Below are 3,115 nucleotides of genomic sequence, written 5' to 3'. Positions count from 1 at the left end.
AGGAGGAGAGAGAGGGAGAGAGTGCAGGGGCAGGGGCGGGCAAAGAGAGATGGAGAGAAAGAGAAGGAGAGCTAGATAGCAAGACAACGGAAGAAAGAGACAGAAAGAGAATGTTAGAAAGAGACAGCGTGACCCACACACTCACAAACACACACACACACACACACACACACACACACACACACACACACAAACACACACACACACACACACACACACAGAAGGAGTTCGAAAATGAGTGAGAGAGCACAGCACAGTGATAAACAGATAGATACACTCACAGAGACACAGACATAAGTATACATTTATACAAGAATTGGGCAGATCTTTTGTTGAGAAGACAATTCAACGAACATGCAAATCATTCTCCAAGAGATGAAAGAAAATGCATGCTCAAAACACCAAGGCCAATTATTCCCCGTAATATTATGAAAGCTATCATCACTTTGTGAACGAGTAGCGTCGCATTATATTGAGTTTAATGTCACCGCGCTACTAGGAACCAGATTTAATTAATTTGACTAGGCTATATTGGAAGGATCTTAATGGATATACAGGCTGTTCAAGGCCATTCCATGGTAGATTTATGCATGTTTCTGAGTAATTTGACAGGGATTAATTTACGGGGTTCCGTGCAAAATGGCAGACTGACATGTTATGAGTGTTTGTCTCTCTATATCACTTTCCATGTACCGAACCCCTTGATTTCAGTTATCCAGGGCTTTAGAAAATACCTACATTGTGAGAGACGCTGTTGTTAATTAACCCTATCCGTACGTCGTGTTTTACTATCGTATCCATACGACATGGGGAACTATGTGCCACCACTTTCCAAAAAGGAAATTTACTCGTTAATCCGATCCGTACGCTTTGCATAGCAGTCTTTCAAAACGATTTTTTTAGAAATACTGAAATTTTAAAAGAGATCTTCCTACTAGGAGTATTCTAAAATGTGAAGAATACAACCCTGGGAGTACAAAACAACCCTAGGGGGTACGGATAGGGTTAAACAACACACAATAGGTTTCTACTGGATTCAAGCTGTTATGTAAGCCTTATAGATATTAAGCGAGAATAGAAAGAATTAGAATTCATACAAGCTTTAACCTAGTTCTTTATGGCATTTATTAATACCAAAAATATACAGAGAATTTATCTGCAGAAAAAAGTACTAAAGTTTAACCCTATCCGTACGCCCTGGTGTCATTTTATACCCCCGGAGTTGTATTCTTCACATTTTAGAATACTTCTTGTATAAAGATCTTTTTTGAAACTTTCAGTATTTCTCAAAAAATATTTTGATAGAATGCTATGAAAAGCGTACGGGTCGGATTAACTAGTAAATTTCGTCTTTGAAAAGTGATGGCACAGAGTTCCCCACGCCGTATGGATACGATAGAAAACACGACGTACGGTTAGGGTTAAATAGTTTTTAGTCGCCAGCAACATTCCGGGGAGTAAATCTTTAAATCCCATTTAACATTTCCAAAGTATTCGCGTGCGGTTGTAAGGTTTTGTAAGGTGACAGTAATGGAGTGTCGCATAAACTAAGCACTTACCTTTCAGGAGAGAGGCTATGGCTATTTGTCAGCTGGTGGTTATGAAGGTTGGTCCGTGTGTGCGTGTGCGAGGCGCTCGCTGAGAAGGGAAAAAGGAAAAAAAAGTTGGTCAAGAAAGTTAGGGTTTTTTCTTCTTCTATGAAGCAAAACTTGGTGGTTGAAAAGAGGGGGGGGGGGCTATAGGTTCAAAGCCCTACTAGAAACAAAACAATTTATTTGTCAAGAGAAGACCTCTGTTTTGTAGGAACAGACATGAATGTGGAAGATAGAAGGAATAAAGACAATACACGAAAGTAGATATCACATCTGAAAAGCTTCCACTTGAAACTTGCATTACATAGGCTCCCCATTCTCACCCACTTCCGTGCAATCCATTTGGTTTAAATGGCATGCCCCATAGTGAACCGGAAATACGTCAAAGTGCACGATATAATCTTTGCATATACACAATATATTACAAAACCACAGTCTGAAATAACAAGGGAAAAGTGGTTAAGCCCCATTGATTGTTCCTTTCTTGGTGAATCAAAAGTTACAATATTAACTACTATTTTCAGCTGTGTGTGTGTTAGAAAGCGGTTACTATACTTTCGGTTTGTTTTGTTTTGTTTAGTTTTAGGGCGATAGTCACATCGCAAAGCGTCGTGAAACTGTATTCAGCGCAAAGGCTCTTTTCCATTGAGGAATTTGGGTGGTTTGGGGGGAGTTAATCTATGATTTATAAAAGTTCTCCGCTGACACCATGAGGCTATAATGGTGCGTACATAACTCTCTGTGGCGGCTAAAGCACTCCCAAAACGCTCCTAGCAAATTGAAACCATTTTTCTCTCAACTGTGTCGACGTCTCTTTCTACTAATACCCATAAAAGTAGGATGGTCACCATCGCCAAAAAGTGGTTACTCTACTAGATCTATGTGGCCAAAAATGTTGGACCGTTCTTATAGCTAATATCTTTTAAAAACTATACTGCTTGGAGCTCTGTTTACTGGCCAAGTACGAGAGGATTTTTCTTGAAGTTACTGTTTCTAAGTACATGTTGCTCAAGTATAATTGTCGTAAGGAAGAGACATTCTCTTCTCTTCTCTTCTCTTTTATTCTTTTTCCTTCTCTTCTCGTCTGTGTGTGTGTGTGTGTGTGTGTGTGTGTGTGTGTGTGTGTGTGTGTGTGTGCCCGTGTGATTGTCTTTTCCTTTATAAGTGTTTGGTTGAGATGCGGTATTTATTAGAAGACGAAAAGCATAAGTTACAGACTTAATTGAGGGCGAAGACAAATCAATCTAACAAAAACTAAAGCGTCGAGGATATTCTTTCAAAAAGAACACACGGGGAAAGAAAAGTTAAAACAAGATGAAATTGCTCAGAAAAACAGATTATATTTCAAGAGATAGACCCAAACCCCCCCCCCCCCCCCCAAAAAAAAAAACGGGGAAAAGGAAAGCCCTCGAGTTGTCACAATTTGTCCGTGCTTCAAAATGCGCAAATATTGTTGACGATTCTGGCACACGGTATACATTTAGTTTAAGAGTCCAGTGCGAACATTTAAAACACATGTATAA

This window comes from Aplysia californica, unplaced genomic scaffold (genome assembly GCF_000002075.1).
Source record: "Aplysia californica isolate F4 #8 unplaced genomic scaffold, AplCal3.0 scaffold00339, whole genome shotgun sequence".
NCBI lineage: Eukaryota > Metazoa > Mollusca > Gastropoda > Aplysiida > Aplysiidae > Aplysia > Aplysia californica.
The sequence above is the reverse complement of the archived record's forward strand: the minus strand, read 5'-3'. Positions refer to the sequence as shown.